We start from the raw sequence: 24,486 nt of genomic DNA, 5'->3' as shown, positions 1-24,486 counted from the left end.
AGTACAGATACCGTGAGATATTGAACGAATATCCGAAACTATACAATAGATCGGCGATTTGTTAATTACGTTATTTGATAATTCATAATTATCTTTCATCCAGTGAGCCTTAACTACGTTGAACAATTGTGACGAAGTAATTTACTTTAATAAATGTAGGTGTTATCATATTGATCTCTCCTCTCATTTACTATATATAGATACTTGGTATTATATAATATTATAGTATAAAACTGTATAAAATATTACAAGTGNATACTAGAAATTGATTATAATTAAATTTAATTTCTCATTATTGTAATTGATCACAATTAAGTATCATTTTTTAAAATGTATTTTTCAATTTATTGATTATACTGTAATTAAATTTAATTTATTTTCATGTAGTTTTCAATTCAGAAATCGAAATATATTTATATTTAATGTATATTTCAATAAAATATGTATTTAAATACAAATAAAATTGATATATACATCAATGTATTTACATACCTTGACTGATATTTTTGTAATAAATATAATACGTTTTCATTCTAACATAGGATAACGATTGATACTGAAAAAATAAAATATTATGAATTTATTGTTATGGAAATTTTTCTAAATTATTTATATCACAATTTTTTATTTTTGTATTTTATTATAATTTCAATAACCCCGTAAAATATTTACTTAGTTAAGTAAACGTCTATAGTAACAATAACAGTAACAAAATATATAAAAATAAATAAAATATTATATATTTAATTTTTAATTTTATTTATTTATTTTTATAGAAGTTTTTTCGTGTTACTTTCAAATATCAGAATTTTCCATTTTACGTCATTATACTTTCAACGAATGTAAAATGTTTACTTTTAACTCCAAAATACGTACAAAAATAAATAAAATATAATATTATCTATTTATTTTTTCATAGTTTTTCTATATCACTTCCAAACATTATCCCAGTTTTCTACATTACTTCATTTTACTTTTAATGGCTATACAATATTTACTTTTAACTCCAACATTTATGTAGATCTATACATAATATATTATATATTGACTCTTTCGACCTCCAATAACGGACACCTCCCAACGACGACCAACTCTAAACGATGGCCAATTCATTTTTTAGGAACTTTTTTCTTGAAGTGCTTACAAAATAACTTTCAAAACAACGAAGTTGGTCGTTGTTTGGAGGTTATTTTGTATATTTTCGTTTAGAGATTTGGCTATTAATTTTCATAGAAATTTTCTCAAGTTACTTATAAATATTTCCACAATTTTCTATTTTATTTCACTAAATGCTTGTAAAATGTTCACTTTTATAACTTCAAAAATATGTATAAAAAATAAAATATTGCATATTTAATCTCTTGATTTTTATAGAAAAATCTATTCTTTTATAGTGATATTATCCAAATTTTTTACATCATTTCATTATATTCAGAATATTTACATATAACTCTAAAATATATATACAAGACTGCAGAATTTTACTGTAGTGATAGATGTAAAATAGTATCTCAAGAATTTTTCGAATTTTTAAAGATATGTTTTGAATTTTTTCCACTTCTGTACAAAAAAAGGAAGAAAAAAAACCTTATTTCCGTGATCATCAATAACTTATCAAAATTTATTTTTCTAAGAAAACTGCTGCGGATACTGAAATATGTAGTAAAGAAGAAATTTCGGTACAAGACTTAACCATCAAAGTACTTCATAAAAAACACGAAACAGCCACTTTTACATTAAGAAGTTTACAGTCAGAATAGAGTAATAGTAGAAGAAAAAATATATATATATATTTTTTTTTTTCCAATACTAAATTCATGCATAAAAGTCATTTCCGATTTCATAATAATAAAAGTTTCTACCTCATCTTGTTGTGTTTCTAAGAAATTTACTTAAAATTTAATCAATCAAATTAATTTTTCTGTAAAGAAAAATTATGTTTTATAATCAAAATAAATGAATTTCTTAAAATATTTAATTCTTTTTTTATATTGAAGCTATTTTAGAAATTTATTTAATTATTTTTAAAATATATATAAATTATCCTTTTTTTTATTTATAATTTTAAACTATAGTACAAGTAATTACAAAATATTTTAAATTAATTTTCTAAGTCACTAACTCGAACTATAACGTTACAATTTTTAATTTAATAAATTCCAGACTTTTTAAAATCAGATTTTTAGTTTTAAAAAATAATAAATTATTAAATAAAAAATAAAATCTTTTAAAATTAAAATAAAAATATCTATATTTATACTTGTACATTTTTTATTTTATTATATGAAAGAACAGCAAATCGTGTATTATTTTTTTAAAAATTAAATTAAACTGTATTATTAATAATAAATTAGATTTTGAAACGGTAAATATTTATAAAATGTCTGTATTTTTTTTAAGTGGATGAGTTATTATTTAAGTCTACTTTACTATTTATTTTAGCAATTACAGAAGAAGATAGATATCTAGAATTTGAGTCTGTATATATATATATATAAAGTAGGAGTTATTTAATAGTGTACAGAGCTAGTTAAGGAGAAATTTGTGTTATTTACTCTACGAAATCTAGAAAATGATATATTATCGAATAGTCAGTAAAATAAATGATAAAATATTTACTATCAAGTGTATCTACTTCACTAAACTGATATTTTAACAAGTGGATTCTCGATTTTTTCCTCCACTTTTACTCGTAAATCATCATTTATTTTAGCAAAGAAAAAAACTGATAATGTAAAAACAAATTAAATCGTGAAAAGTTCAAAAGAGGTTCTTTGTCACATGTCTGGTTTTGTCGTATATAGTTTTATCCGACTGCCAAAGTATTTCATATCTTCTTACAGAATTTCTTAGTAGGAAGAAGGTGGTCAGACAATCAAACTGTCAAATACGTCAACGTTTTAGTTGAGAACTATATATGACAGTAGGTGGGGTTTAAGAATCCCTACGGACCTGACTGAATTCCTATATAGCAAAAATCGCGCAACCTAGATAAGTTGCAGAGAAAATAAAACATACTTTTTGTATCTACTAAATTTCACCTCTTCTCACATTTTTGGCAGCCTTCACTGAGTTTATCTGATTATACCTGTTGTATAAACGATAAGCCATATATACAGAGAGCAAAAATTGTCCACATTAATAATGGATTAAGTTTACTTTCACAAAACGAAACCAATTTTTTGATCGTGTGAAAGACTAAAAAAAATCAGTAAATTTTACAGTCAAATTTAAAAATATACCATTAAAATGTGTGTTATAATATAGCCTACATTATAAATTAAGTATTAATTAATTATAAAATTTCTAGTTTTTAAACTTATTTTTATAAAATTTTAATGCATAAAAGTTCGAAAAGTTCGTTCGATCTTATGTAATATTGCTTAATGTTTAAACATACATCAAATAATTGTATTTGAGTTTATATAAAATTTGAAAGTTTTATTTGTTTGTATACATCTCTTTACTCATAAATATTTGCCTTTGAATTTAAATATAAATAAGCTTTATTCTTCTATTTTTCATGTATATTTTTCTGTTTATAAATACATTTGTTTATGTTTTTAACATCAAAAACTAATGTTAAATTTCCTAATATATATATATATTTTAAACATTACTTTTGCTTTAAAAATAAACATTAAAATCGATAGGAAAGAGGAAAAAATTAAATATATTCAGTATTGTAGAATTTATTTATTAATATTCAATTATTAGAATGATTTGAAAATTCAGCCGTTTACATATGTATATATTAATTATTGAACATGTTACAGTTGCAGTAGTGTCGTACATGTTTAATCATCACTGTTTGAACCAATTTCTAATATATATATGTCGAGTAAGACCACGGAAATCATTTATTTGTAATAAACATTGCAGTTAGTTGTATAGGAGCAGCTGTCACTGAATCTCGTACTGTTTCTGTTGAAAGGCTTCTAGAATGGACCATAGTGATAAGTGGCAGATTATGCTACACTCTAAGGTTTCTTAACTCTGTGAATAACCACGCCTTAAACTTGTTCACCTGCATAATCATTCATGTATAAAACTTGATAGCTCCAGCTCTTCTACGGAGAAAAACAATTTTAAAAAAATATATATCTATATAAAAAATATGTATAATATACTTTTTACAATATGTTAATTTTTCACAGAAAACATTGTTTTTATGTGCATTTTTATTGTTTATTTTAGACCCGAACGTTTTTATTATGAGCCATTTAGAAGAGAATGCGATTCTTCTACGTTATCACCCCTTTTATCGATAGGGTCTACATTACCATTTTTGTACTAAACAGCTTTTTAAAATTGTAGATTATAAAGTTTTCGTAGAATGGTAATCACTGTGATAACTTTAAACTCGAATACTTTTAAAATAAGTGACCTGAATAATAGTAGTGTGCGCGATTTTAATGTTCAAGATTCTTCAATAATAGCCAGAGTTAAAGTTAATCAATCATTCTCATTCACAAGTGTTACAGATGTGCTTCTCCACAGGGTGCTGAATCATTTAATATTCAGTTCACTCTGTATCACATACACGAATCATAAATCTAAAGAGGTTCGAACTCTCTGAATCGTGATTTTATATTAAATACACATAAAAATATTAAAAATGAAGAGTTATATTGGCTCTTAAGTAGTTTATTATAAATAAATCTAGAATATTTTTTATAATAATTAATAAATGATGCATTGAATAATGTTTTATATGTGTATATATATAGGCCCTATACAGTAAAACCTGTCTAAACGGGGAAAATTCTTAGGAATGTAGCGATTTTCTGTGTTAAGGAAAAACCTGTTTAAAACGGAAACCGTGCCAAAATATTCGGTACAGTACGAATTCGGTTTACACAGGTTTCACTGTATATATATATATAGGCTATAACTTGGTTACAGTTTTTATACTTGAAAAACTGCAATCAAAAGTTTGAAAATTCACTTCCAAAAATTGCATTTTAATTCATTCTTTTTACTTTAATATTCATCTTATGCTAAAATAGTAGAGGGAAAAATATCGACCAACCAATCTAAAGTAAGGAGAAACTACAAGAAGGGAAGATAAAGTATTAAAAAAAATAAGTAGGGGGGAAAATAAGAATAAAAAAATTTATGACTTGAAAAAGGAAATTTATAGTGCTATTTATAAATCATATTTTAGTCAAAAATAATTGATTTACGTGCATAAAATCAGCTAAAACAGAAATAAAGACAANTTAATAATAAATTAGATTTTGAAACGGTAAATATTTATAAAATGTCTGTATTTTTTTTAAGTGGATGAGTTATTATTTAAGTCTACTTTACTATTTATTTTAGCAATTACAGAAGAAGATAGATATCTAGAATTTGAGTCTGTATATATATATATATAAAGTAGGAGTTATTTAATAGTATACAGAGCTAGTTAAGGAGAAATTTGTGTTATTTACTCTACGAAATCTAGAAAATGATATATTATCGAATAGTCAGTAAAATAAATGATAAAATATTTACTATCAAGTGTATCTACTTCACTAAACTGATATTTTAACAAGTGGATTCTCGATTTTTTCCTCCACTTTTACTCGTAAATCATCATTTATTTTAGCAAAGAAAAAAACTGATAATGTAAAAACAAATTAAATCGTGAAAAGTTCAAAAGAGGTTCTTTGTCACATGTCTGGTTTTGTCGTATATAGTTTTATCCGACTGCCAAAGTATTTCATATCTTCTTACAGAATTTCTTAGTAGGAAGAAGGTGGTCAGACAATCAAACTGTCAAATACGTCAACGTTTTAGTTGAGAACTATATATGACAGTAGGTGGGGTTTAAGAATCCCTACGGACCTGACTGAATTCCTATATAGCAAAAATCGCGCAACCTAGATAAGTTGCAGAGAAAATAAAACATACTTTTTGTATCTACTAAATTTCACCTCTTCTCACATTTTTGGCAGCCTTCACTGAGTTTATCTGATTATACCTGTTGTATAAACGATAAGCCATATATATAGAGAGCAAAAATTGTCCACATTAATAATGGATTAAGTTTACTTTCACAAAACGAAACCAATTTTTTGATCGTGTGAAAGACTAAAAAAAATCAGTAAATTTTACAGTCAAATTTAAAAATATACCATTAAAATGTGTGTTATAATATAGCCTACATTATAAATTAAGTATTAATTAATTATAAAATTTCTAGTTTTTAAACTTATTTTTATAAAATTTTAATGCATAAAAGTTCGAAAAGTTCGTTCGATCTTATGTAATATTGCTTAATGTTTAAACATACATCAAATAATTGTATTTGAGTTTATATAAAATTTGAAAGTTTTATTTGTTTGTATACATCTCTTTACTCATAAATATTTGCCTTTGAATTTAAATATAAATAAGCTTTATTCTTCTATTTTTCATGTATATTTTTCTGTTTATAAATACATTTGTTTATGTTTTTAACATCAAAAACTAATGTTAAATTTCCTAATATATATATATATTTTAAACATTACTTTTGCTTTAAAAATAAACATTAAAATCGATAGGAAAGAGGAAAAAATTAAATATATTCAGTATTGTAGAATTTATTTATTAATATTCAATTATTAGAATGATTTGAAAATTCAGCCGTTTACATATGTATATATTAATTATTGAACATGTTACAGTTGCAGTAGTGTCGTACATGTTTAATCATCACTGTTTGAACCAATTTCTAATATATATATGTCGAGTAAGACCACGGAAATCATTTATTTGTAATAAACATTGCAGTTAGTTGTATAGGAGCAGCTGTCACTGAATCTCGTACTGTTTCTGTTGAAAGGCTTCTAGAATGGACCATAGTGATAAGTGGCAGATTATGCTACACTCTAAGGTTTCTTAACTCTGTGAATAACCACGCCTTAAACTTGTTCACCTGCATAATCATTCATGTATAAAACTTGATAGCTCCAGCTCTTCTACGGAGAAAAACAATTTTAAAAAAATATATATCTATATAAAAAATATGTATAATATACTTTTTACAATATGTTAATTTTTCACAGAAAACATTGTTTTTATGTGCATTTTTATTGTTTATTTTAGACCCGAACGTTTTTATTATGAGCCATTTAGAAGAGAATGCGATTCTTCTACGTTATCACCCCTTTTATCGATAGGGTCTACATTACCATTTTTGTACTAAACAGCTTTTTAAAATTGTAGATTATAAAGTTTTCGTAGAATGGTAATCACTGTGATAACTTTAAACTCGAATACTTTTAAAATAAGTGACCTGAATAATAGTAGTGTGCGCGATTTTAATGTTCAAGATTCTTCAATAATAGCCAGAGTTAAAGTTAATCAATCATTCTCATTCACAAGTGTTACAGATGTGCTTCTCCACAGGGTGCTGAATCATTTAATATTCAGTTCACTCTGTATCACATACACGAATCATAAATCTAAAGAGGTTCGAACTCTCTGAATCGTGATTTTATATTAAATACACATAAAAATATTAAAAATGAAGAGTTATATTGGCTCTTAAGTAGTTTATTATAAATAAATCTAGAATATTTTTTATAATAATTAATAAATGATGCATTGAATAATGTTTTATATGTGTATATATATATATATAAAGTAGGAGTTATTTAATNTTACGTGCATAAAATCAGCTAAAACAGAAATAAAGACAAAAATCGAAAGCGAAATTTTATAACTTAGAATAGCTTTTAACGAAACTGGATCTCTTCTTTTTACAGTTATTATTATTATTATTATTTTCCTAAAAATTCCATAAAAGTCATATAAAATTTCATAAAATAAACTTTAAATTATAAATTTTTAAAAAAAATTAATAGCTATCATAAATAAGTACTGCATACACATTCTTTTATTGTAGTTTTAATGATAAAAATAATATGTATATAAGCAAGAAAAAATTGTGTTAATAAACAAATTAATTCGAATTAATTAATAAAATAAATTCCCTTTAAAATATAGTAAAGAGAATATTAAAAATAACTATAAATAAATTTGCATAAAATTGATCTGTATTTTACTGTACTGTACATTTAAAAGTGTTTTAGTAGAGTTAATTATAGGTAATGTACCGGTACTTGTAACATAGCATCTGCTGCAGAACGATATAATTAAACATACATATAATTATATAATTATAAATATACAATACAAGAAAAATTTATAACAACGTATCTCTTCGAGTATAAGCCGCACTTCCACATTAAAAAAAGAATTTTTAGTCAAAAATGTCTTTAAATATTTGAAGTAAATGTAATTTTAAACAATTAATTAAAGAGTAAAAACTTTATTAATGTATTTAAAATAAAGTATAATTTTTAAAAATGTAAAATAAATACAAAGTTTTCATTATAGACAGACCTTTTAAAGAGTAACATCCAGAATTAAAAGGCATTCCAGGTCTTAAAATTCCAGCGAAGAGTTGCATAACTTTCCTAGCAAAAAAGTTAAAATTGTGTGTGGCACCATCTGTTATGAGATTTTATTTTAAAAACTCTATATATTATTAATTATTATAAAATGGCAAAAAGCTTTATTTTGAAGGTAGAGGTGAGTTTTATAAAAAATTATAAATGTTAATAACGAGTAAAATCTTCATAAGTCCGACCTCGTTCGAGATATGACATATGAACCCCGTTATCTCCCCACCCCGTCGACCTTTAACCATCAAAATTTAATAGCGTCAATACCTTTAATACTCAAACCTACCTGCAAAATTTCAGAAAATTTTGACAAAGGGCACAGAAATTATTAAGCTTCAAACAGGATGAATAAAATCATGGTCCTGCACACTAACACTCTAAAAAGTAAAACGAAAAAAGGTTTTCACAAAATAATGGATAATGATTAGAAGCTAAATATAGTTTAAACGAATTTATTAAAATGTTTAAAATATAAAATAAACAGAAATACTATAATTTTTTTTAATAAGCAGACTTTTGAAGAGAATCAAAGAACACTTCAATTTAAATAGTGTCTCAACTTAGGAAACACGAGAAAAAAAATATCTTAAATTAGAATTAAATAGTATAAATATTTAAAAATAGAATTATTATAATCTGTTCTGCGTGTATTTAAATAAGTATTTATAATATAAAATAAATTAGATGCATGCAATAAAGATAAAAATGAATTATACTAATAATAAACAAGAAATTAATTTTATTCAATAAAAATACGTATAAAAATATATAAAAGTTTTATTATACTTTATTTTAGTAAGAAATGAGTATAAAAACAGCAAAAAATTTCAAATAATTTTTTTCTTTCTTCTTCTTCTTCTTCTTCTAGTAAATTGAATGCAATTTATTATTGCATGTTTTCCAAAGATACCGTTCATGTAACGCTTGCATACAAAAAGGTATCCATCACAGATACTAATTTTGTACTTTTCTCGTGTACTTATTCACCTCACAGCTATTTCCACACCAATTATTGTGTCAGTATAACCCTGAGGAGGAAGATGTATGCGTTGGTTTCATACATACTTTCAAGTTTGCTCTTCAACAACGTCCGTGGAGTGATTCTAAATTGCTCTCTATGCTACCAACCATAAACTGTAAAGAACATTTTAGAATTTATATTATATCTTAAAATATAAATATAAGAGGGAATGTGAATAAATTTATTATTTAATAAATAATGTATGTCGTTATGATTTGAAAGAAATATGTTTCAAATCATAGTGCATAAAAGGAATCGAGTGGTCACACTTAGCGTGCATTGCATGCAAAAGCAATTATAAAACTACATTTTTCTTTATGTATTTATTTTTTCCGAGATATTTTACCTAGAAAATACATAAAAAGAAATAAATTTATAGTGAAATTTTACTTTTAAATTTTTACTACCTTCTATTGTTATCGTGTTAGAACCGTGTGCGATATTAAAAAAATAAAGTGGCACTGTACTTCTCTGTATCACTGATTTAAACAGGAAATACTTTTTAAGAAAAACAAAGTGTTTATTATAATAAAACCTGTGTAAAACGGAACCTGCCTAAACGGGAAAAATTCTTCGGAATGAAGCGATTTTCTAGGTTAGAAAAAACTAGGTTCCAAATGGAAACCTGCCTAAACATAAAAACAAAAAAATAATATTCAATATCACGCCGATTTCGGTTTACACAGGTTTTACTGTATATAAAATTAGAGCCTATACATTTTATAATTATTTTAAAATATTTTCTTTTTGCGTTAATCGTTTAACTTGTTAATAATTTCCGATATCCTGCAAGTAAACTGTAAATTTTATTTATCATAAAATGTTTTAATTTATTAAAATATTTATACATAAAAAGCGTTTAACTCTTATTAAGAATTAATTCATAATTTAAAAAAATTTTTTTATAAATTATTAATTCAAACGAGCAAAAATTATTGTGACAACGCCTGAATTCCGGGCTGCATTTTTAAATCATATTTTTAATTTATTTAATTTAAATTATATGCTCTCCATTTCAAATTCTTGCCCCTGTACATCAGACTTTTCCTGATAACAAGAGTCGTGCTGTAACTCCGTTCTTGGGAATATTTTTGAATTAAAATCATGTGACTTCCGGTCTGAAGTTCGTATATAGTTACTTAGTGTCTTCTGCCCCAAACTTTCCATATCTGGTCTCGAATTTTGTCTATCTAACACCATTCTCGAGATTAAGGAAGAACAGACAGACTGAATTTATAAGTCTACAATTTACCAATTGAGGAATTTGTTTTGAATAGACAAATAGATGGAGACAGATATGCAGACCTTGCTGCAATTTGTATGTAAATATTCATATCTTTATTATTACTTTAAAATAAATCTTTTAAAAATTCCTATTTTGTAGATTATTTTAAAAAAATAATAATTTAATACGAGAATTTATAGAATTGTAAACTTAAAAGAAATGTATATATACATATAAGAAATGTATAAGAAGACAAAGCAGAAGGATTGTATTTTCTTATTTTGTATTATTCACTCTTCTTTTATACAATTCTTAAAATAGTAAGAAAATACAATCTTCTTTTCTATATATGTTTTATTAATGATATCGATTTTGTATTTTTACATTTTGTCTTTTGTTTATAAATAGATCCAGTGAAAGAATTTCCTTTTTTATATACGAAAAATACCGTACCTGAGATAAAAGATAAACATGAGAAACGAAGAAATTAAATGTTAATTTGAGCTCCGTGCCAATTTTTTTCTTTATTTTTCTATTCTTTTAGATAAAAAGAATCTTTCAGATAGACTTATATATAAAGATTTTTTTTTTTTTATTAATGTAAATTGAATGCAATTTATTATTGCATGTTTTCCAAAGATACCGTTCATGTAACGCTTGCATACAAAAAGGTATCCATCACAGATACTAATTTTGTACTTTTCTCGTGTACTTATTCACCTCACAGCTATTTCCACACCAATTATTGTGTCAGTATAACCCTGAGGAGGAAGATGTATGCGTTGGTTTCATACATACTTTCAAGTTTGCTCTTCAACAACGTCCGTGGAGTGATTCTAAATTGCTCTCTATGCTACCAACCATAAACTGTAAAGAACATTTTAGAATTTATATTATATCTTAAAATATAAATATAAGAGGGAATGTGAATAAATTTATTATTTAATAAATAATGTATGTCGTTATGATTTGAAAGAAATATGTTTCAAATCATAGTGCATAAAAGGAATCGAGTGGTCACACTTAGCGTGCATTGCATGCAAAAGCAATTATAAAACTACATTTTTCTTTATGTATTTATTTTTTTCCGAGATATTTTACCTAGAAAATACATAAAAAGAAATAAATTTATAGTGAAATTTTACTTTTAAATTTTTACTACCTTCTATTGTTATCGTGTTAGAAACGTGTGCGATATTAAAAAAATAAAGTGGCACTGTACTTCTCTGTATCACTGATTTAAACAGGAAATACTTTTTAAGAAAAACAAAGTGTTTATTATAATAAAACCTGTGTAAAACGGAACCTGCCTAAACGGGAAAAATTCTTCGGAATGAAGCGATTTTCTAGGTTAGAAAAAACTAGGTTCCAAATGGAAACCTGCCTAAACATAAAAACAAAAAAATAATATTCAATATCACGCCGATTTCGGTTTACACAGGTTTTACTGTATATAAAATTAGAGCCTATACATTTTATAATTATTTTAAAATATTTTCTTTTTGCGTTAATCGTTTAACTTGTTAATAATTTCCGATATCCTGCAAGTAAACTGTAAATTTTATTTATCATAAAATGTTTTAATTTATTAAAATATTTATACATAAAAAGCGTTTAACTCTTATTAAGAATTAATTCATAATTTAAAAAAATTTTTTTATAAATTATTAATTCAAACGAGCAAAAATTATTGTGACAACGCCTGAATTCCGGGCTGCATTTTTAAATCATATTTTTAATTTATTTAATTTAAATTATATGCTCTCCATTTCAAATTCTTGCCCCTGTACATCAGACTTTTCCTGATAACAAGAGTCGTGCTGTAACTCCGTTCTTGGGAATATTTTTGAATTAAAATCATGTGACTTCCGGTCTGAAGTTCGTATATAGTTACTTAGTGTCTTCTGCCCCAAACTTTCCATATCTGGTCTCGAATTTTGTCTATCTAACACCATTCTCGAGATTAAGGAAGAACAGACAGACTGAATTTATAAGTCTACAATTTACCAATTGAGGAATTTGTTTTGAATAGACAAATAGATGGAGACAGATATGCAGACCTTGCTGCAATTTGTATGTAAATATTCATATCTTTATTATTACTTTAAAATTAATTTCATAAAAATTCTTATTTTTCTTAAATTACATTTATATTATAAGCTATATTTATATATTTAAATTATATTTATTATGTTATAAATTAATGTTTAAGTAAGTTACAAGTAGAAAAATGAAGAATTTGTTTGCATTTTAAGCAGATACAAGATACAAATGAACAATTTACCTTTCTACATTTGGTTTGTAAACAGTTGTATTTTTATTATTTAAAGCTTTTAGTAAAATTAATTTTAAATTTGTAGATTTTTTTTTAAAATCATATAGTTTGACAAAAATAATGAAAATAAAGGTATAAGAATGTAAAACAGAGGAATTATAATTTATTATTTCGTAAATTAAATTATAGTTATTACGTCATTAACTTTACAAAAATAAAACCTGTGTAAAGCGGACACGTACTGTATCGAACATTTTTCCTGTTTAGGCAGGTTTTACTGTAATTAAATAAAACAAGCCTTCAGCACGTTATCAACATTTCGACAGTTTACTTTTCTATTGTTTGACTATAAACAATAAAACCTTTATTACTTTAAAATAAATCTTTTAAAAATTCCTATTTTGTAGATTATTTTAAAAAAATAATAATTTAATACGAGAATTTATAGAATTGTAAACTTAAAAGAAATGTATATATACATATAAGAAATGTATAAGAAGACAAAGCAGAAGGATTGTATTTTCTTATTTNTTTTTTAGAATAAAATATATTTATTATGATTTAAATTTTCGATATAACATTTAAATTTAGATAAAACTTTTAAAATATCATAGAAATGTTTTAAAATAGAGTAAAAATAAAAAAAAAGTGAGAAAAGAAGCGCGCTCCTTTACAAGAGATCAAATACGTCAATACGAGTTCTTTCTAGCAAAGATATGTTTATTTTATCGTTATTTTATTTGTTAATGTAGTTGAATAATATGGCAATTTAACATCAGAAAAGTTTTATCGGTTCCATCGTCAAGTCAAATGGAGTATATAAATAGGACGAAAATGCAAAACTAAAAACTAGTTTGATTTTTCCAGACAAAAAAAAAAATATAATAATAATTTTTCAAAAGTCTAACAATTTTTCTTTGAAAGTAAAAGGAAAGATTGTTCTCAAAATGTCATTTCTTATATATACCACAGTCTATATATACAGTAGTATAGGAACGATTTACGTTTGAGACAGTTCTAATTTCATATCTCATTTGTTTACGTGTCATAAACCGAGACCAAATATAGGAAAAAAAGGGAGAAGAATGGAAAAAATCGTATATCTATATCACTAAAATAATATTATTTTCGTTTAATTTATTTCTCAAAGCTTAATTTCTCGAAGTGGATTGAGTTTAAGAGTAATCTTACAACAGATTAATAATAAATCTTAAATTTAAAACATTAAAAATTCGTCGAATGAAATCGGTAAATTTTTACTGTAAATAAAATTAATAAATGAATGAATTGTTGAATATTACAAGTTTTGAACAACATTAAAATAAATTACACGTTTTAGAGAGATATAAAATGTTACAAATCGTCTAACATAACAACAAATAGTCTTACAGACAACATTCTACCTAAGAAACAAATATCCAGACATTCTGTACAAGTTAAATTTATTGTTTAGTCCGGTGGTGGACAACTGGGCTATTCTCACGATCTAGCATCATTTGTCATGGAGCTACTCCGTTTTATTCGATGCTGTGCTAAGATGTTTCTTCTATACGTCCATATGTTACCTGTTGTGGCAGCACATGTCTATAGCCCGCAGCTTCAACAGTAAAATATAGAGGAAAAAAAAATAGAAGGGGAGGGGAAAAAAACTGAAAATGGCGTGCAAGAATAGAATAAATGTTGTGTAACTTCGTAGAGAAACTACTACTTTTCAGTTAAAAATCGTGTATCATAATAGTATTTAAGATTTTATAATAAATTGAGGAGTTTAGTAGCGAGTTTTCTTCACTCAGAACGAATTTTTATAAACGTTTTTACCTCTCAACCCTTATTCATTATCGAATAAAAATTTTTAAAATATAAAATATATATTTCTAGTAGATTTAAAATATATATATATATATATATTNTTTCTTATATGGTCTCGAATTCTATCTGTCTAATACCGTTCTTGAGATTAAGGAAAGACAGACAGACGGACGATAGTGGGAATTTATAGGTCTACAATTTTTTCAAATTGCAGCCCAAAAATTGGGCAAAAATATTCTTAAGAATATCTAAGCTTGATTAATTTAACTGTATACAAATTAAAATGTATTATTAATGTATTATTACTATAACATTTTGTACATTTATATACATGGATAGTTCTATCGTAGTTTTCAAAAACAATCGATTATATATATATATATTTTTTACAACGTTTTATCGAATAGTCTGCAGAATTTCTCACTTTGTTCGAAAACAATGTTTCTATTTTTTATATATATATATATTTTTGTTCTTTTTACCTTCGTTTCTATCTTATTTCCACCCGATTTCATTCTGTTTTTTTCTTTTTTTTTCCATTATTCGCGTATATAGTTTGGTAACAAATGAAAGTCCCCCTGCTATGGTTTGTAAAACAGAAAGGTTGAACTTTGAGCGTTAAAAAATCGATAAAATATGTCAATAAGAGAAATATTTTCAAAAAATTGAATTCTCTTACATGTATATATGTATAAAAATTGAATGGAATTTTATACATTTACTAAATAAAGTTTTTAAAACGGTTAGCAATATCGGGAATTTTCAAAGCACCGGAAATCGAAAATAGAAGAAATTCGAATTCAAACTTTTATATAACAAAAATTGAAGTAAATATTATTAGAAAATATTTTTTTATTGATGCTTATACAATGTTTTATCTGAATACCATAAGTTGTTAAATAAATATAGTTTATTTTATTTTATTTTATTTTTAATTTTGACTGGAGAATTGTGTGTAACCGAATTGTCACCATCGTCACTGTCACACTATTAAGATTCTAGTAGCCAATCGCAAATTGTCTGTACTTTTATTGCTATTTTTACTGCCCGTTAGCACGTTATTGTTTAGATCGTAATTTTTATGAGTCACTAAGCAAACCTTCACAAGGAAGGAAGAAGCTTAATCAGATGTGGTGGCAGCCGTGCGTCCGGCTAATATGAGCCTTTCCTCTATTTCTCCTGATAGGATAACTTTGTTGTTTGGCCTTTACAGTTTTACCACAAATATTCTATAGAATATACATAAATTTCCAAGAGGAAACCAGAATTTTTATTAATCCATCTAAAAAAAAAAGAAAAAGTTTTTATATGTCCTGCTGAAGTTGTGTTATACTTACATTTAAATTTTTATGATTTAATAGTAAAGTAATTTTAAATTAAATTTTTGAAATTCTATCAATTCACATTTAAGAAACTTCGCTTCTACAGAAAAAAACCATATTAAAAATTTATATAAAATTTCTATAAAAGTTGTGTAGCACTTCAGATCAAAAATTCATATAAAAACATTTTATTTGTTTCCTTTATTGATTCAAAAAAATAATAAAAAAAGAAAATCATTGATATCTAGGCCATGTTACTCTATAAAAATCCTTAATCTTTTTATCATATGTGACCATTGATCTGTTCAAAGGATCTTTCCCTTGGGTCACTTCCGTTCAGATCACCAAGAAACGACATGCATCAGCAAAATTTTAAAAACAAGGTTATTCACTGCAAATTTATTTGGAAAATTCAGACTTTAAAATATTTTCCAAACTTTGTATTCTGTGATAAAGAAGAGCAAAGTATAGGCTTCTATTATAAGTATGTGGAATCTTAAAAATTTTTTGGCCATGAAGAAAAAGGCATTTTGATCACTCTTGGACAGTGAAAGGAGTTAAAGTAATATAATGTGACAGGTGGTACATGTAGCTTACATCAGCACTTCAAGCTTTACTCGTAATCTCAGCTTTAGTTCACAAGTCAGTATTGAATGATTTCAGGTGAAAACCAACTAGACATATTTTTCCAGTTATATTCAAAAGTATTAGGCACGCAAGCATAATAATTCAATTGTACATTATTAAAATATGTACATACGTAAGACGTTTGTAAATTTAATTAAAATTATTTTTAAAATTTTCCTCTTTAAAATGGCATTTTATGACATTTTTTAAAGTTATGATTAATTTTAATTTTATAGTGAATTTATATGTCTTTTTAAAGTAAAAAGATTCCTAAGATACTTTAAAAGGCTACCTTAGAACCTTTTGAATAGCCTTCTAAAGTACTGTACTTAGTACTATCTAAGTACTAAGTATAGTACTTTAATATTAACTAGCAAAAATTAATGCCGGGCTGCAGTTTTTAATCATATTTTTAATTTATTTCATTTAAAATATATGCTCCAGATCTCAAATTAGTAATGTTTTGCCCCTGTACTTTTCCCGATTAACGATAGTCATGCCGATTTATGTAACTCCATTGGGGAATATTTGAATTGAAATCACGTGACTTCCGATCTATATCGGATATTCCTATATAGTTAATCGGAACTATAACTTTCAATCTTTTCTTATATGGTCTCGAATTCTATCTGTCTAATACCGTTCTTGAGATTAAGGAAAGACAGACAGACGGACGATAGTGGGAATTTATAGGTCTACAATTTTTTCAAATTGCAGCCCAAAAATTGGGCAAAAATATTCTTAAGAATATCTAAGCTTGATTAATTTAACTGTATACAAATTAAAATGTATTATTAATGTATTATTACTATAACATTTTGTACATTTATATACATGGATAGTTCTATCGTAGTTTTCAAAAACAATCGATTATATATATATATATTTTTTACAACGTTTTATCGAATAGTCTGCAGAATTTCTCACTTTGTTCGAAAACAATGTTTCTATTTTTTATATATATATATATTTTTGTTCTTTTTACCTTCGTTTCTATCTTATTTCCACCCGATTTCATTCTGTTTTTTTCTTTTTTTTTCCATTATTCGCGTATATAGTTTGGTAACAAATGAAAGTCCCCCTGCTATGGTTTGTAAAACAGAAAGGTTGAACTTTGAGCGTTAAAAAATCGATAAAATATGTCAATAAGAGAAATATTTTCAAAAAATTGAATTCTCTTACATGTATATATGTATAAAAATTGAATGGAATTTTATACATTTACTAAATAAAGTTTTTAAAACGGTTAGCAATATCGGGAATTTTCAAAGCACCGGAAATCGAAAATAGAAGAAATTCGAATTCAAACTTTTATATAACAAAAATTGAAGTAAATATTATTAGAAAATATTTTTTTATTGATGCTTATACAATGTTTTATCTGAATACCATAAGTTGTTAAATAAATATAGTTTATTTTATTTTATTTTATTTTTAATTTTGACTGGAGAATTGTGTGTAACCGAATTGTCACCATCGTCACTGTCACACTATTAAGATTCTAGTAGCCAATCGCAAATTGTCTGTACTTTTATTGCTATTTTTACTGCCCGTTAGCACGTTATTGTTTAGATCGTAATTTTTATGAGTCACTAAGCAAACCTTCACAAGGAAGGAAGAAGCTTAATCAGATGTGGTGGCAGCCGTGCGTCCGGCTAATATGAGCCTTTCCTCTATTTCTCCTGATAGGATAACTTTGTTGTTTGGCCTTTACAGTTTTACCACAAATATTCTATAGAATATACATAAATTTCCAAGAGGAAACCAGAATTTTTATTAATCCATCTAAAAAAAAAAGAAAAAGTTTTTATATGTCCTGCTGAAGTTGTGTTATACTTACATTTAAATTTTTATGATTTAATAGTAAAGTAATTTTAAATTAAATTTTTGAAATTCTATCAATTCACATTTAAGAAACTTCGCTTCTACAGAAAAAAACCATATTAAAAATTTATATAAAATTTCTATAAAAGTTGTGTAGCACTTCAGATCAAAAATTCATATAAAAACATTTTATTTGTTTCCTTTATTGATTCAAAAAAATAATAAAAAAAGAAAATCATTGATATCTAGGCCATGTTACTCTATAAAAATCCTTAATCTTTTTATCATATGTGACCATTGATCTGTTCAAAGGATCTTTCCCTTGGGTCACTTCCGTTCAGATCACCAAGAAACGACATGCATCAGCAAAATTTTAAAAACAAGGGAGAGAAATGGTGATTAATATGACAATGTTTGACAGTTTTCAGACAAGAAACTCTGTTGATATCATTTCAAAAAATTCTACCCATTTTTTGAATGTTATTACATCCATGTAATACATCATTTCGCGACAACTTTGCCAATTTTTAATGGAAAAATTGCGATAAAAATATATGATTTGTCTATATCTATGCGCATGTAAAAGAGAATTTTTCCGAAGATAGAAAAATCTATAAGAAAGTTTTAAATCTGCTACATTTATATACTAAATTTAAGTGCTATATATATATATGTTATAAACCGAAATTTTATTTAAAAAATATAAATATAACATTTTAATTAAAGATATCTTAATGGTTTCAAAAAAATAATAAACCTACCACACTGTTATTAATTTAGAAATAATTTTTAAAAAATTACTCACTTTGATCAAATTATTAAAGGTAATTAAGTGATCAATAAATGTTTAAACATGTTTCCACTTTTTATAACTTAATTATAATTACAAGCTGTTGATCTAGAATTATAAAAAGAAATTACTAAATATTCTTTTATAGTCACTCTTCTAGCTTTCATGAAACTATAAAACTTCATAACGATGATAGATAAAGCAAACAACATAATTATTAAAGAAATTATAAAATATTTAATACTAGAATAATTCTAGAATATATTATAATTGTAAAACTGATTTATGACAAGCAAAAATAGAATATTTCACCGAAATTTTCTGACATTGTATAAATATAATAAACGAATTTAAGATATCCGACATCAAAAATCCTATAATAATTTAAACATAATTAAAATTAATGATAATTATATTAAGCTTTAATTATCTTCCAACAAGCTAACAATTACAACAGTATCATTTTCGATCGATTAATAAATATTTATTGAACAATATACTATTTATAGGTGACTATTTATACATGAAATTTCACATTAAACTGTTAAATAATTACAACAGATATTATACACGAACCAATCATGTAACTTGCCCATTATCATTAAAACTATTTACTATTCAAGTCAGGAAAACTTAATTATCTATTATCCTTATCTACTAATCACTTTAGGAAGACTGCTACAGTAGCACAGATCTGTCTAAATACTAATAATAATTAAATATTTTAATAAGTAAAATTATATGGATAAGTAGTTACAATTTACTTTTTAATTCGGGTTTACTTTCTTATGTATAATAAGATTATAATAAAAAAATTTATTATTATTCGTATATTCTCTTCTGATGTTTCTCCACTCTTGTTAAAGTGTATATCTTTGTTAAAAATGCCACACTTGTTATTATTTTTTCGCTTCTTTTATATTGGATATTTCTTTTTCCTCCTCCTATGTTTTCCTTTCATAAAATGAGTCCACTTGCTTCATTACTCGGCTACCTTTAGTTGAATAGAGAAAGAAAATATCAAATTATGAGATAACCAGTGATGCGTGTTCAACAATTGTCTAGGATAAATTGGTATACATCACTCTCCACACATCATACGTTGGCATTGATTTTTCACAAAAGTATTCTCCCACTGAGAATAATATTGACTTAATTGTGTGTAAATCGAATTTTAAATTAACTCCACCAAAAAGTTGGTAAAAGTTATTAAAATCTATTTTTCACCCTCCTCTTTACTTTAAATGTGATTTAACTTGTAAAATACTCGATTATATTTATAACTTTCTCGTTTTTTTAAAAATTTTATTTAAAAATATACTGGAGAATTGTGTGTAACCGAATTGTCACCATCGTCACTGTCACACTATTAAGATTCTAGTAGCCAATCGCAAATTGTCTGTACTTTTATTGCTATTTTTACTGCCCGTTAGCACGTTATTGTTTAGATCGTAATTTTTATGAGTCACTAAGCAAACCTTCACAAGGAAGGAAGAAGCTTAATCAGATGTGGTGGCAGCCGTGCGTCCGGCTAATATGAGCCTTTCCTCTATTTCTCCTGATAGGATAACTTTGTTGTTTGGCCTTTACAGTTTTACCACAAATATTCTATAGAATATACATAAATTTCCAAGAGGAAACCAGAATTTTTATTAATCCATCTAAAAAAAAAAGAAAAAGTTTTTATATGTCCTGCTGAAGTTGTGTTATACTTACATTTAAATTTTTATGATTTAATAGTAAAGTAATTTTAAATTAAATTTTTGAAATTCTATCAATTCACATTTAAGAAACTTCGCTTCTACAGAAAAAAACCATATTAAAAATTTATATAAAATTTCTATAAAAGTTGTGTAGCACTTCAGATCAAAAATTCATATAAAAACATTTTATTTGTTTCCTTTATTGATTCAAAAAAATAATAAAAAAAGAAAATCATTGATATCTAGGCCATGTTACTCTATAAAAATCCTTAATCTTTTTATCATATGTGACCATTGATCTGTTCAAAGGATCTTTCCCTTGGGTCACTTCCGTTCAGATCACCAAGAAACGACATGCATCAGCAAAATTTTAAAAACAAGGGAGAGAAATGGTGATTAATATGACAATGTTTGACAGTTTTCAGACAAGAAACTCTGTTGATATCATTTCAAAAAATTCTACCCATTTTTTGAATGTTATTACATCCATGTAATACATCATTTCGCGACAACTTTGCCAATTTTTAATGGAAAAATTGCGATAAAAATATATGATTTGTCTATATCTATGCGCATGTAAAAGAGAATTTTTCCGAAGATAGAAAAATCTATAAGAAAGTTTTAAATCTGCTACATTTATATACTAAATTTAAGTGCTATATATATATATGTTATAAACCGAAATTTTATTTAAAAAATATAAATATAACATTTTAATTAAAGATATCTTAATGGTTTCAAAAAAATAATAAACCTACCACACTGTTATTAATTTAGAAATAATTTTTAAAAAATTACTCACTTTGATCAAATTATTAAAGGTAATTAAGTGATCAATAAATGTTTAAACATGTTTCCACTTTTTATAACTTAATTATAATTACAAGCTGTTGATCTAGAATTATAAAAAGAAATTACTAAATATTCTTTTATAGTCACTCTTCTAGCTTTCATGAAACTATAAAACTTCATAACGATGATAGATAAAGCAAACAACATAATTATTAAAGAAATTATAAAATATTTAATACTAGAATAATTCTAGAATATATTATAATTGTAAAACTGATTTATGACAAGCAAAAATAGAATATTTCACCGAAATTTTCTGACATTGTATAAATATAATAAACGAATTTAAGATATCCGACATCAAAAATCCTATAATAATTTAAACATAATTAAAATTAATGATAATTATATTAAGCTTTAATTATCTTCCAACAAGCTAACAATTACAACAGTATCATTTTCGATCGATTAATAAATATTTATTGAACAATATACTATTTATAGGTGACTATTTATACATGAAATTTCACATTAAACTGTTAAATAATTACAACAGATATTATACACGAACCAATCATGTAACTTGCCCATTATCATTAAAACTATTTACTATTCAAGTCAGGAAAACTTAATTATCTATTATCCTTATCTACTAATCACTTTAGGAAGACTGCTACAGTAGCACAGATCTGTCTAAATACTAATAATAATTAAATATTTTAATAAGTAAAATTATATGGATAAGTAGTTACAATTTACTTTTTAATTCGGGTTTACTTTCTTATGTATAATAAGATTATAATAAAAAAATTTATTATTATTCGTATATTCTCTTCTGATGTTTCTCCACTCTTGTTAAAGTGTATATCTTTGTTAAAAATGCCACACTTGTTATTATTTTTTCGCTTCTTTTATATTGGATATTTCTTTTTCCTCCTCCTATGTTTTCCTTTCATAAAATGAGTCCACTTGCTTCATTACTCGGCTACCTTTAGTTGAATAGAGAAAGAAAATATCAAATTATGAGATAACCAGTGATGCGTGTTCAACAATTGTCTAGGATAAATTGGTATACATCACTCTCCACACATCATACGTTGGCATTGATTTTTCACAAAAGTATTCTCCCACTGAGAATAATATTGACTTAATTGTGTGTAAATCGAATTTTAAATTAACTCCACCAAAAAGTTGGTAAAAGTTATTAAAATCTATTTTTCACCCTCCTCTTTACTTTAAATGTGATTTAACTTGTAAAATACTCGATTATATTTATAACTTTCTCGTTTTTTTAAAAATTTTATTTAAAAATATAAAAATTCCAAACGTGTTTTTGTAACTAGATTAGCTTTTTTTGATGTTATCTACACATGAAATTTTTCAGTAAGTAACAATAATAAAATGATGATAAAAATATGTCAATTTCCACTTTTTTTTTTAAATTTAAATTTCAAATCTAATTACTATTGTTACGTCATTAAAAGCAATTATTTATTCATTACGTTACAATATTAAAAAAATAGTGTATATTTTATTCATATCTATTTATAGCATCTAAAAATTTGTGCATTACAGAAATATACAAGTTTGTTTTTTGATTCTAAAAATAGATATAAATGAAATAAACATTATTTAGTTTGTTACGTAACAATGAAAAAAATAAATGTCAGTTTCATTCATATCTACTTTTAGCATCTAAAAATATGTACATTACAGAAATGTACAAAATTTTTATGCTAAAAATAGATATAAATGAAATAAACATTATTTTTTTTCTGTTATGTAACAATGAAAAAATAAATGTCAATTTTATTCTTATCTACTTTTAACATCTAAAAATGTGTACATTTGTGTACACATTTTTTGTTAGTTTTTTTTTTAAAAGCGAAATTGATATTAATTAAATGACAATAATATCAGCTTACATTGGGTTAAATCAACATCATTTTAAGTAAGTACATATCAGTACGGTCGTGGTTCATTTGTCAATTTGATAACAGATGTCAAATCTGCGTCGTAACAAATACGATTTTTATCACAACAATTGGATTTAGTAAAGAGACCTTACATAGGATTTCAAGTCATTTACTTTGTATCCAACTAACTCTACTAACTTAGTTTACAAAACGTAATACTGCTAACATCTAATCAGCCATACGTAGTTTTCTTGATTGCAAATTAGTAATATTTCCTTTTATCTTTGATTGCATCTTTTATTTAATTTATTCACTTTTATCTAAAATAAATGTAAACATTTTTATTTTTATAAATATTTTCACTTCTATTTAAATAACGAAAATTTACATTTATCTAATTTTAAAGTTTATTTAAAATATAATTTATTATTATTATTATTTATTTTTTTAAATTAAAATGAATTTTTATTTAAAGATTTCTCTTACGTCTATACAGTATAGATCTGTACGTATGCACGTAGGATTTATATGTTATCAATATGTTAAAATTATAAATGTAAGTAAGTTATTAAAAAATTTTTTAAATATAAAATTATGATAAATGATTTAGAATTTATAAAATCATATTTAAAATTGCTAGTGGAACTAGTGTAATATATACAAAATATCTAAATAATTTGATTTATTGAGATGATTAATGTTCAAAGGTTCAGTAAAGAATTTAATAAAAATAATGTT

General features: G+C 24.9%; 1 long non-coding RNA gene across 1 annotated transcript in view; it reads left to right on the top strand.

Annotated features, from left to right (window-relative positions):
* Positions 1-23,735: 23,735 nt before the first annotated feature.
* The window catches only part of LOC111618914, a 3,080-nt gene continuing 2,329 nt past the window's right edge, over positions 23,736-24,486 (top strand). The window contains exons 1-2 of the long non-coding RNA XR_002755659.1: positions 23,736-23,783; positions 24,224-24,304. This is a non-coding gene — a long non-coding RNA (uncharacterized LOC111618914). The remainder of the gene's footprint in view (positions 23,784-24,223; positions 24,305-24,486) is intronic.

Source organism: Centruroides sculpturatus, unplaced genomic scaffold (genome assembly GCF_000671375.1).
Source record: "Centruroides sculpturatus isolate CEXI.00-Female unplaced genomic scaffold, Cexi_2.0 scaffold48, whole genome shotgun sequence".
NCBI lineage: Eukaryota > Metazoa > Arthropoda > Arachnida > Scorpiones > Buthidae > Centruroides > Centruroides sculpturatus.
This window is presented reverse-complemented; position numbering and strand designations above follow the sequence as displayed.